Source organism: Aricia agestis, chromosome 11, assembly GCF_905147365.1.
Source record: "Aricia agestis chromosome 11, ilAriAges1.1, whole genome shotgun sequence".
Classification (NCBI taxonomy): domain Eukaryota; kingdom Metazoa; phylum Arthropoda; class Insecta; order Lepidoptera; family Lycaenidae; genus Aricia; species Aricia agestis.
The window spans coordinates 4,338,025-4,351,455 of NC_056416.1; the positions used below are offsets into that span (position 1 = coordinate 4,338,025).

Genomic DNA, 13,431 nt, shown 5'->3' on the forward strand with positions numbered 1-13,431 from the left:
AACGTGTTCTCCCACAGTAATAGTCTCTAAGCCGGTTAACGTTTCTATCACAACTTTATAGGCCGCAAACGACTCGAAACTTCAGTGTTCTTGCTACAAACGAACAACGGTAAATGGGCCATCAGATCTATTAATCTGGTTGAGCGTTTTGTTGGAGCGCTGATAGACTCTGTGGCGATGTTTTTTCAATTAAAACTACCGCAGCAACTGTTTGTGAATTTCATTTGTTAGTGCGATGGTGTGATTATTCTAAGTGATGTTTATTTGACGAGTATTGTGTGATGATCTAAGTGAAATATACTCAAAAATTAGGCTGCTTGATGTGGGATGTAGACAATATTATGATATTAAGCTATTGCTTTAAGCATGCAGGTTGCTTATTTTGTTGAGCAATAAATATATTAGATGAAAGGACGAATACATAAACCTTTAAATGTCTTTTATTATTATTAATATAATACTTACGCACCGATGATATTGTTGAAGTGCAAAGGGGTAACGCCTCTGAAAACTAACAGAAATTTAGGTGCGTTTCGGAAAAAAATAATTGTACTTGTACTTTATTTAAATGTTACTTGGAGACGCTTAATTAAATATTAAAGCATAAGAAGTCCTAAGCTTCAGCAAGTACGAGAAAACGCTATTACAATAAAAAGTACTTATTATTCGTAGGTTATAGGTACATGTATTATTCACAATGAGGAAACTTTTAATCGTCCATATAAAAATTCATAGCCGATAAAGAAACCTACGCGCTTAAGATCATTTCATATGATATAACTTTCCGCCGTTACATAGCATAACTTTGTAATTGGATTATTCTAGTCGTCTTACATTTAGTCGCATTATCTTCAAACTTTGAAAGGATCGCGCGTAATCTTTTTCTAAGTTTTATATCCTTTGGAGCTTGTGAAGTTAAAAATAAATGATCAATTTGACACCTTATAGTGCCCTCGGGGGGCGATATCGTATTGATTTTATATCGGTTGTCTGTAATGTCGTAATATAATGGAGAGAGCTCGATATCTTCCAGACGCTGGAAATATTTTTTAATACAGAGTGCCGAGTGTAAGTTTTAGTTTTTCATTCGATCGTGAACGCGTTTGGCGTTTACTAAGATTTTGTAATATGCCGATAAGTGCCGACAGGACGTCAAACAGATGAAAAAAATTGGTTCTACTGTCATGTATCACACGTAATCAACGTACCTTTTTACCTCGCAGTGTTACTGATAGTGACATCTCGCTTACTCAGGCCTTTGTTTCTCTATTTCACTTGGTATATTAACTTTAAGCAAAAAACTAACAATAAACACCTCATAGTAAACAATTTCAGGAACAACAGACTCATTAAAATTGTGTATGAAACATGTTAATATTTACAATGTAATAAATATGATTGCTTCACACATGTGGAAAGCTGTTAAGCCCGTTTGTTTGTACATACATAATTAATTCGTATTTTCCGTTGTATATTATGATTACTAGCTATTTGACCGAGCTGTGCTCGGTATTCGATAAAACACAAATAAAATGACTTTTCTCAAAATGATTCCTAGCTAGATCGATTTATCGCCCCCGAAACCCCATATACCTATTACTAAATTTCATAAAAATCGTTGGAGCCGATTCCGAGATTCCAATTATATATCTTCTATACTTATAAAATTACATGTCCTGACTGACTGACTGACTGACTGATTTATCATCAAAACTGTTAAAGTTACAGCCACGAAATTTGGTGAGTAGGGTTGTTTTATTAAGTAGACACCCACTAAGGAAGAAATTGTGAAAATTTTACCCCAAAGGGGGTAAATTGGGGTTGAAAGTTTGAATGAAAGTCCGTCATTTCTTAAGTTAGAAACATGAAAGTTTATTTTTGAGTAACTGATTAAAAATGAATGGATACGTATTTAAGCGTTTTTGGAAACTCTACCCCCAAGGGGGTGAAATTCCGTCATTTCTTAAATTAGAAACATGAAAGTTTATTGACGTTTGCGTTTGACGTTTGCTTAAATAAGGTCCCGTTTTTACCCTTTGTATAAGGAACCACAAAAAGGAGAAAACTATCCATCTTTGTTATTAAGTATAACTATGCGCGGACGAAGTCGCGGGAAACAGCTAGTTATATATAAAAGTATGAATATATATATATATATATATATATATATATATATATATATATATATATATATATATATATATATATATATATATATATATATATATATACAAGAATTGCTCGTCAAAACTAAGTGATAATACTTTAGGGTTTGTATGTATCCCTGGGTTTGTATCTGTCCGTCCCTCTTGATGCGATTAAAAAAATAAACTCGCTTTCAGCTACGAGAATTTTTATAGCGACCAAGAGTGTGCGGAGTACACAGGATCAATTTTTCCATTCTGTTAGGTTTAAATGTGAAAGTACATCATATTATATCGTATTAAAATTACTCTGTTTGATGTTCAATTGAAATACAAGTAGCTTGTGTTTTTTCTCATCTGCAGCACCGCTAGGGGTTCCCACGGGATTTACCTTTTCGTTTTCAACCGGCTTCGAAATTCACTTACACGCATATTATACCTTCGCTTTGATCCCAGTGGGAATAGAAAAACCCGGAAGTAAAGCTTGTGTATTAAAATTTAATTTTTAATTCACCATGTTAGTGCTATCTGATTTTGATATCAGGAAAATGATTCGTAGAATTACGGACCTACGTTATGTTTTTGGTCAAGTTATGATCTTTATAATTGGCTATACATCCACATTTCTTATTTCAAAACATTTTCCTGGACAAAATCCCTCCGTTTATGCAAAAAATTTACATTTTGAAATTGTTAAGGTACAAGTTGGAAGCCAGCTACATGAAGTTGCAGTAGACGACGTGTCGACGCGACACGTCATTTCTATGTATCTCTATAGCTATGTCCACAATCATTTTGGCGCATTCCATAATCGATTGCGTCAACAAATGCAACGCCAACATTGTCATGCGAATGTTTTGGATACGGTCAGAGCGCACGCGTCGCGGGCATGCCTCACGTGCGCTGTTGGCTATAACGCATGCCCTTGATGAACAAAAAAAGGCACAGTGTCTATAGCTCTAAGCTTTGTCCACACTGTGCCTTTTTCTGTTCGTCAAGGGCATGCTTTATAGCGCAGTCAACACTCAACAGCAAACGTGAGGCATGCCCGCGACGCATGCTCTCTGACCGTATCCAAAACTCCAAAAATGACACTATTGGCGTTGCGTTCCTTGACGCATTCAATTATTGAATGCGCTGATATGAAAGTTGATGACGAAAATTGAAGATGAAAGTGCACAGTGTGGACATAGCTTATGAATATGTCGCTAGCTTCGTGTCGCTAGCTGCGCAGGGTATATTTTCCTCGAAATACATAAAAACCAGTAGTGTCGCGAATCGCGACGACACGTGGTCTGCGGTTGCTTCATGTCGTCCGCTTTAGCTACCGTACTTCATCCACTTACGTCATCATTTGTTTGCGTGTGTACATCTTCATATTGTGTAGCAATATGCTGTCTTAAGACTGTCATGTCTCAAGTAAACGAGAGCTATGATTATGTGAACATGGCAAGGGTGATTTATCAATGTCATGAATTGAAAATCAAACGCAAATAGACTTTAGCTTTTGTGGATAGCTAACTTACTTAGTAGAAGACTTATTTAGTAACTGTTTGTTGCCTTTATCACATTATTCCTCTTTCATTTAACAGTAATTTCCTCTGATTCTTCGCTCCCATTGGTAGTAGCGTGATGTTATACTATAGTCTTTAGCCTTCCTCGATAAATAGACTATCCATAACAAAGACAATGTTTAAATTCGAACCAGCAGTTGCTGAGAATACCGCAAACAAACACATTAATGAAGAAACCTTCAGCTTTATAATTCTTTTTTATTGGGCGTTGGCCCACCACACATTCCCACCACCGTATCTCCTGTGTCGCCGGGATCGACAGCAATATCCAACCACGAAAACTCATTATAACATTAGTGTAATAAAGTACTTAATGTAGTAGAAATTCAATTACTTATAGTATTTAGTGTATCAGTATGAACTAAAAGCTCCAATATTGTTTCAGGATCGGCACTCATTAGGCGTGCGCAGATTTAGCGGTACGTAATCTAGTTTATCAGCTTTAGTTTACGCAATTTTCTGCTCTAATCACATGTGGGTTAGGTCCATGTTCGAATAATAATATGCATGCCGTTAGAGCTGAAAATTGCATAATCTGTTTTCAGTTGTACCCAAATTTGTCACATAAACGTTGCAGCTGCCTTGTTAATTATTGTGAATTATTCATAAATAAGAATAAACAGCTAAATAAACTATTAATAACTAAAATAAGACATAGCTTACATTCACAACAGAGTAATATTAAAGAAAAAATTATTACTATGTTGTTTTAAATTCATAATATCATTAATGTATTTTATTGCAAAACATGCAAAAATTTAATATTTTTAGTACGTTTCAATTAGTATGGTGTACATTATTATAATCAATAACTAGCTATAAGCCGAGCCTTCTGAGGGCTCGCGTCGTTTTTCTGCGTGGTAATTTTTTAAATTTTAATAGTAACCAAATCTTGACTGACCGTGTATATGAAATTTAGATGTGTTATAATACACATCTAATCTAAATTTTAATAAAAATCACTATGATAGAGCACAAATTAATGTACCACAAAAGTGCTCAGGTTGTGGGTGCTGGTACTGATAATAATCAGCGTAAACAACGATGATAAATACTAAAAGATATTAAAATCTAACAAGTCATTTTTACAAGTTGTAAAATATTTTGACTTGGATAGCAATCCAAATCCCGTGCACTTTGAACCTGCGAGCAGCATATAATATTTTCGGGACGTGCGACAGCGGCGGCAATATTTTCATATCTCCGTTAGCATGAATATTTTTATTATTCCCTTTCCGCGTCCGAGTGTTGTTTTAGGACTGACGAGCTAAATATTTTCTTATAAAACTGTGTAAGAAACCTCTTCAATCCATTCGTAATATTCGGAGACCAAAAAATCACAATTTAATTTACAATACAAGGATGATTTTCTTTATGCCTTTGAAGGCGGCTGCTTTAAAAAGGATGATTGTTTTTAATAGCCAACTTACAAAGTGGCATTAAAATATAGAGATGTTTACAAACAATCCTGTCAATGTGTCATTTTGCATGAGGGCGAATTTGGAACTACGAAACAGCGAATATCCTCAACCATAGATAAAGTATTATAATATAGATGTAGTCTTAGCCCGTGCGGGGCCATTTTGTGCTTATTTTCATACAAGTAGTGTGCGTTTATTTTCTTGAATATTTCTATTTGACGATTATTTCGAAGCAGTTTATGATACAGGAAAGAAAGTCAGTTAGTTTATGATATCGATTAACTATAGTTTGAGTTATGAGAATCCGTAAACACACGTCAAAAGCTATGTAATTTTTATAGCCAAATTATTAATTGATGTGACATTTTTAGCACTAATGCCCTATATAACACGAATAAGGAATTAATAAACTTGTAAATTATCTTCTTACCTTACAAAAATACCGATTGAAAAGCCCAAAAAACGTTGTTCAAAACTTACGTATTTAATGTTAAATCCACGTGTTTGAGGCATTCTTTGACCATTCTTATGGTTCATTATTTAGCGGAACCACACAACTCAACAATATCTAGCATTAAATGTTCACTAAAAACCTTTATAAACACTTTTATTACATGAAATATGCCGACCGACTCCTTTGTTATGTCCTACTAAGTAGGACATAACATTACACGCTTTTGACGCTTTTACACCGATATAAGGCTCTCTCCAGTCTATAGTACCTCAATGTCCTCAACCTTGTAGCTCTGAAGTCTGAACGTAGGCTCTCTAAGTCCCTACGTTGTTATATTTACAAATTACAACGATTCACGAATGAGATAATAACATATATATATATATATGTTAGGATAGCCTTTAAATCTGAAAAATAACATGCCGATATTAATAGTAAGTATTTTTAAATCAAACTTTTGGATACCCGAAAAATGAATACAAAATATTCCAAAATGTTAATTTCAGAGGCGAAATATTAGTTAAATGAAGGGAGAATTTCAATCGCAATCAATAATTTAGGGGAACGTGGCAACTGGCAGCCGACGTGACATTAACAGCAGCTTGTACAGTCGAAGAAATTTCCAGTGTACCACAATTCAACCCTATTGTTTGGCAATGAAGTTTAAAAGTGATGCACAGGATTCCATTGTAATTTTTTTGTGTTATGTAGTACCAGTAGATTCAGTCGAGCTCTTGAAATTGACTCATTGAATGAAAATTGTTCAACACAAAGTCAAGTTTCACACGTGTTCACGAGTCACCACCTAGCTTTGTCTGTATGTAATTACGTTATGATATTTTACAAATAACAAAATCATTGAATAAGGCTAGCTCAGCTTCATTTTTTCTGAGCTTCCAAAATAATATATTTGAATCTTAGATCAATGTAACTACACCGTAATGATGTAAGCACGATATAACAGAAAAGGAAAATTTTGTATTTTTATACGTTTCATTTTCTATAGGTATATTCTATATCTATACATATTATAAAACAATGTCGCTTTTTTCCCTCGTGTCCCTTTGTTCTCTTTAATGGATTTTGATGCGGTTTTCTTTAAAAGATAGAGTGATTCCAGAGGAAGGTTATAGGTATAATAACATTCATTAAATAGTGGAGAAATACTGTTATTGTTGGGGTTTCTAATGTGATGTCGTAAATAATTACATTTTTTTCCTCTTACATTGCAAACGCAGGCTGAACCCTACGAGATTTATCAAAATAATCCACCAAGTATTGTACACATTGAAAAGGTAGTAATAATGACTACAAGTCAAATCTGCTGAATCGATTTTAATAATAATTTTTTCACTGGCTATATATTTTTATACCCGATGCGAAGCCGGGGCGGGTCGCTAGTGAGTTATAAAATACAACTATAAAATACAGCAAGCTGCCAGCAGCGTTGCACCAGAACCCGGTGAGGCATAATTTATCGAATGTTATTTTTAGACCAAAAATAGGTCACAAGAGGGGCGAAATAGAAAAACTGTTATTATAATCGGCTTTATCGAGTTTATGGCGAAATTCCCACGACATAACTTAAAAATATATAATTTATTACATTTTATCACGTTTGAAACACTTATTTTTTTAGAAGTAGTCAATATAATATACATAGTTGATATAATAATATAAAAAAAAAAAACAATAAAATCTGTTAGCCATTGTTAACTAGCATTTAAATTTTTGTAAATTACTGTTAATATTGTATCTACCTATTTTTGATGCATGCAGTGTTCACATCGAGAGGGCCAAACACTAATGTTATGTATTAAATTCATTCCCTTTTTATGTTATCTGTAAAGTGTCTGGCAGGTTTTGTGAACCTTAATTTAAAAAAAAAATACTTGCACGTAGAGCTAATTTGAGGTCTTAGGATGTGTGTATTGACGTTACGTTCATAGCGTAGTTTGTTGCAAGAGTGTGCGTAAGCGCCTGTAAAAGTGGCTTCTGTTAAATAAAACACCGTGAGATGTATTGGTTTATAACCGAATATAAGAACAAAAAATATAGGGTTCCGTAGTACCGCTAGTTTTTGAAAACATTTGTATGGTCAATGAGTGTACATTTATAACGTGTTTTATACTAACTAACACTCCTAAGCTAACTCCTGAGCCTAGGACTCACAATTATTAACCTTATTTCCGTGGTGCTTTAAGTTCTTTGACTTTCGGTCATTGCAACTTTGTGCTGTCTCCCGCTTTTATGGGGAGGGAAACTGGAATCTTCCTACTCCTCCTATTTTCTTCTGACTAATTTCGTTGCGGGTCCCAAGACAGTTTAGCATGTCCTTCGGGCTCCCTGAGATCATATCAAAGGTTTTCGTGGTTGGATACCGCTGTCGATCCTGGCGACACAGGAGATACAGTGGTGGGAATGTGTGGTGGGCCAAAGCCCGTTTAAAAAAAAAACTAACTAACAACATCATTTCAGTTACTTTCAAAGTTTGAACGAAAGTTCCTTTATACTTCGCCGAATAAATTTTTTTGAGTTGATCGACTATTACTCAATAACTTATGAAGTCTTCTTAGCCGTGATATTTTTCCTTTTAATTAAATTCAGCATATTTCCTACTCCCGTGAATTTTCACATTTCCAGAAACAACCGTTTAAACCGCTGTTAGAAGGGGACTGGACTCTTAACGATTTTTTCCACATTAAAACTTAATATTTCACAAATGGAACCCATAATATTTTAATAAGTACCCCACACGATGGAGTGGGCGTGAAAAAAAATTCATCCCCGCTTGATGTGTAGGTACCATAAAAAAAAATTTTTTTTAGATTTTATGTACCATTTTGTCGGCATCATTAATATGTGTATTCATGCCAAATTACAGCTTTGTAGATCCTATAGTCTCTGAGCAAAATCGCGGACAGACCGAAACTATAGGGGTTCCTTGTTGATTACAGAACCCTAAAAAGAAGGTTCTATGCTGGGTCATGGATTTTTTTATTTGAACTGAAGCACCTGAGTCTCCTCTCATGCCGTCAACAAGTGTTAAATCAGTAAGTAGTAACCACATTACGGTTCAAACCAACGTGTAGACAGGTCAGATTGCTTCGACATCCTGTAGTCGCCCCATTACAGACTGTCGATTGTAACCAAGTTAGTGTCTATAACTGTCTTGAACAGGTTTGAGAGTGCCTCCTTCGATCGCGGATTCTTGGAAATCTATTGTTATTCTATTGTTGGTGCGATCACCGGTGCTCTTTTCCGGCTTGAAAGGTTAAATAGGTTATAATTATTATGTTCAAATTATTCTTCTTGCGTCTCTGCAATATTATAATAATAAAAAGGGTTGATTCGAAACGAGTACGCTAGGAAACAACTTATTCAATTTTAATGTAATTTAGGATACGCACAGAGCGATTAATTTCATTTCAAGGTTTTTGCAAAATTAATATAGGGTAAATGACTAGTAGATTGGACAGTACTAGTCATTAGAAAAAGCACAAAAACACCATATTTATTAATGTTGCTTTAGAAACTGACTGTTTTTCTTTAAAAACAGGCGTTCTTTTACTTTAAACATAGTAAATTTTTAAAGCAACATTAATAAATATTGTGTTTTTGTGCTTTTTCCAATGACTGGTACTGTCCAATCTACTAGTCATTTACTTTACTCCTCAATTTAAACTAGTTTTTCTTTGACAGCAACATTCCTACTTAGAACAATTCGCTGTTTCAAACACTACATGTTAAATACCAAGGCTACAGTTAACACAGTTACAAGTTTAAACAGTTTTTGTCCTGAAACTATCACTTATCGCCCACCCTGTATCTACGGGGCGGGGACCCATGTTAAGGCGACGCTCAACGATTTTTGTTGCTACGGAAATAAAGATAACGCCGGGATCAAAGGGGATCGTTTTTTCCAGATATTGGTTTTAGGGAAATTCTCGTAAGCTCACATGGTTTTCTTATATATTTTGTGTTCGAAAATCTATTATTGATTTTCAGAAACAACAGTTACCGTATGTTTGATGAAATGATGACCTATTTAAAATATAATTTACATATTTCGATACCAGCGCATTTCTAGAAGTATTAAGTAATAAGACTACAATAATAACACCTACAATAACTGCAGTCAAAATCATTGCAATATTTTCACGCTAGAGGCAAACAGTAAGGCTGGTATAAATAGTCAGTACTTAAGATGCGACCCGGTCTCAAGACGGTCCAAATTTTGACAGCCAACCAATCACAGAGCCTGAACCGTGTTTTGAGACCGAGATGCATCTACTGACTATTTATACCAGCCTTAGTATTGATAGTAAACAAAAAGATTTTTTTCGACGTTTGACAACGTTTCTGTCCATATTATCATATTATGAACTGCGCTTGTCAGATTTTGGTCGGATTATTCAGTGTATGTGCTGGTAGCACCTCTTTCACATTTGGCGTAATATTCCACTCTCTTGATCGCGGATTCTTGGAAATCTATTGTTATTCTATTGTTATCGCGGTCGAATTCGACCGCTTGGGTGTTGTGAGGTTGCGTTACTAATATTGTGTGTGAAAATTATATAATAATAGCTCCCACACCGGTTTCGGTGACGGTGGCCGGTTTCATTGAAACCAGACCAGGTACGCAGGAGTAATTTTATAGTGCCCAAGTGTGTGCGCAGTACACAAGAGCACCCTCTATTCCTTTACTCTCATAACCCAGTGGGACGGACGACCGACACGACTGGCGAGAGATCAGGCGCAGGACCGACTTTTTACATGCCCATCCGACGCATGGATCATCTTACTTGTCAGACAATCAGGTGATCAGCCTGCATTGTCCTAACCAAACTTGGAAATAACATGTTTCCAACGCGGGAATCGAACCCACGACCTCCGATTCAAGAGCCGCGCTCTATACCACTAGACCACGGAGGCGTTTTAATTTTAAAATTGAAAATTATATACGATGCATACAAAATGATGCCTCTGAAAAGAGATTAGAAAGCTATCGTCATCGGCGCGCAACCGTAAGCGCAAGAAAAAACTTGAGAGGTGTCAAGGGACACCCGGACGGAACGAAGTTATAAAGTATAAACGTCCGACGTCCGACGTAGATGTCACTTTTTATTCTCAAAAACGCCGTCTAGTTGACGCCCAGGAATACTATCAACGCCCTCTGCCTCTACCATGCAGGTACTAATAAAAAAGTGTCGTTACAACTTTTTCGGCCCCCTTTCGCAACGCGCGATAAGGAACTCCGTTCCAAAAAATTTTGATAGTACTGAAAAAATGTACAGTTTCAGCGCAATAAACGGATTCACGAACGAATTTCCGAGCAACATCCAGTTTATTAATAATTTCAATATCTAAAATGTCTTTCTTTTCGTCACCCTTTGCTTCAATTGTCGCCCCAAGACTCATAAAGTCTTATATTGGGAAATCCCTTTGTTTCGCCGTCTTTGTTTAAGCCACAATCTTACCGTAATTTTCTTTGGCTCCAGTCTTTATTGTTGTTTTCGTTTCTGTCACTATAATTAGTATTTGTGGAGAGCTAGTTATTAAAGTGCAAAAAGAAAGTAGAAATAATGACAAGTTAAGATGTCTTTTGTGAAACTCTTCAAATTTCTTTGATGCGATTGCGCCTCTAAATAGTAAGGTAATTTTGTTGGTAATTTATCCCTTTCAATGGGAATGCTTATTTTCACCAACTTACATGCAACATGTCTCTTTGTATTATACTAGCTGTCCCGGCAAACGTTGTTTTGCCATATAAATAATTTTTGGTATGAAAAGTAGATGTTGGCCGATTCTCAGATCTCAGACCTACTCAATATGCTCACAAAATTTCATGAGAATCGGTTAAGCCGTTTCGGAGGAGTACGGGAACGAACATTGTGACACGAGAATTTTATATATAAGATTCTCTAAATCATCTCTTTAGATATCACACTCTCTTTTATGATTCTAAGTCCTTATTGACCTAAAGACTTGAGTAACAATTAGGTGAGAACCATATTATCACGTTTTCACTTGTGATTTGAAATGCTATTATTGTACTGGCCTTAAAAATATTTAGGGAGTACTTAACGTTATGAGGCGGTTAGTGAAAACGGGCATAATTGTTTTATTCTCATATCCACCATCTTTCACAGCAGCAAAAACAAAAACACTTAAAGCACAAAGCAATCATAGTTTTATTAAAATATATCATTAAAATGAAGGCTTGGCAAGTTTTCGTGTCAAGCCCAAGCGTGACAGGCATTTACAGTCCAACGTGAAGTTGGACAAAGAAAAATATTCCTTTGTCGTTCCCACGGATAAAATTTTAATGGTTTTTCTCTACGTTATAGAATTAAAGCTTTGTTTTGGCAGGAATTTTAAGTGTAGTTAGAATATTTCATGTATTATGTAGGTGTGTGTGTTAACTTAGAATATGTATTCGGTTGATAAGATATAAAATTTTGCAATAAAATCAGCCTGTAAAAATATTATCCCAGTGGATAGTAATTATTAAAGCATTAAAAAATGCGTTTATTAACATTAGGCAATTTTCTTTTTTAAGACATCGAAACCGGTTCATTCAAACAAAATAAAATGTACTATCAGAGAAGTTAATTCATATTATGCAACCTACGTGTTTTGGTTACGTTTTGTCAAACCCAGCCGAAAGTTGACGACATACATTAAGTTGACATATTCCGACCAAATGACGTAGGTCCGTACCTGCCTATGAATTCTTCGATGGTACATTAGTTGCAATGTGAACCGACCCTAACTTTAAAACCCCATACTTTCTTCTTAGGATTAAAAATAAAAAATAAATAGCAGGAACTGTCACTTCTGCGCGGAATGAAAGTTTAAATTGTACTCGTAGTTGAATATTTGATGCGCTCCAACTCCGGAGGACTCATGTTTTCCAGATTACCGGGAATCTCGGAATTCCGCGTCACACGGTCACCGCGCTTGCGTGTTCCCCGGTATTGCAGATGACTTGACTGAGCTATTCAAATATGTGCTGACAATTACCGAGGTGTTATGTTGTTTACTAACAGCAAATACATATTCTGTCAAACTCATTACTAATTAAATTTGTGAGTGTGGCCGTAAGCCCGGGCGCACACTAGCGGCCAGGCCGCGGCGGCCATCGAGACCTTGGTATGAAAATGACCACGCGCGTGGTTTATGGCGGTTTCATACTAAGCTATCTATCTCGATGGCCGCTGCGGCCTGGCCGCCGCGGCTTGGCCGCTAGTGCGCGCCCGGGCTTAGTGTCTAAAAACACTATGCCGAAGCTCCGCGCCTTAAATTCCGCATGATTACGTCAGCAATGTCAAACGCATACATTATAATGTGAGGGAATTTCGGCATGGTGTGTCATCGATTACCTATTTAAAATACATTGCAGGCGGAATCAAGCCGAACTTCCGCCGCGAAAATTCGGCATAGTGTGTTTAGTAGTTTAGACACTGAGTTCATACTCGAAAAATCCTAATAATGGACTTAACTAGTATTTTCAAACAAAAAGATAAGGAGCACGTAATACTCGTATGATACTGTCAACAATTGATATTTTCCTCTTAACTAACATAAATTTTATATTTAAACAAAACATTAAGTAATTAATATAAGTTTTTGTCGAACAAAATCCATATCCAAATCCTTATCCGCACATACTATCCATATCCATACTTCCATACTAATATTATAACTGCGAAAGTGTGTCTGTCTGTCCGTCTGTCTGTCTGTATATCTGTTACCAATTCACACCCAAACCGCTCAACCGAATTTGCTGAAATTGGATATGGAGATACTTTAAGTCCCGGGAAATGACATAGGAT

At 35.9% G+C, this 13,431-nt stretch overlaps 1 protein-coding gene across 2 annotated transcripts in view; it reads left to right on the top strand.

Moving 5' to 3' along the window:
• The window catches only part of LOC121732077 (leucine-rich repeats and immunoglobulin-like domains protein 3), a 141,751-nt gene that overhangs the window by 39,846 nt on the left and 88,474 nt on the right, over positions 1-13,431 (top strand). Inside the window, exon 2 of one of the 2 annotated variants that reach the window (XM_042121861.1) lies at positions 4,104-4,137. The gene's annotated coding sequence lies outside the window, so the exon portion shown is untranslated. Of the gene's footprint in view, positions 1-4,103; positions 4,138-13,431 lie in introns of those variants that run through there. The other variant, XM_042121863.1, reaches the window with a different exon arrangement.